Source organism: Penaeus monodon, chromosome 29 (genome assembly GCF_015228065.2).
Source record: "Penaeus monodon isolate SGIC_2016 chromosome 29, NSTDA_Pmon_1, whole genome shotgun sequence".
NCBI lineage: Eukaryota > Metazoa > Arthropoda > Malacostraca > Decapoda > Penaeidae > Penaeus > Penaeus monodon.
In genome coordinates this window covers 25321183-25321410 of record NC_051414.1, presented here as the reverse complement: position 1 = coordinate 25321410, position 228 = coordinate 25321183, and positions in this window count along the sequence as shown.

The window sequence follows — 228 nt, the reverse complement described above, 5'->3', positions numbered from 1 at the left end:
AGAAGAAGAAGAAGCCTTTGAGGAGACGACATCAAAAACGTTGTAAAAGTTTGAGTTGACGATGGAAGTGGGAAGCCGAGGGCCGCGTGTATGCAGACTGTTGACATGTCGATCCAAGCGTCTTTCAGCGGCGTATTCTCCGGGGTAAACTTCAGGTGCTGCGGCCCCGGCGGGAGGAGAGGAGGACGAGCGACTCGCGGGGAAGGGAATATTAAACGGCGCGGATTT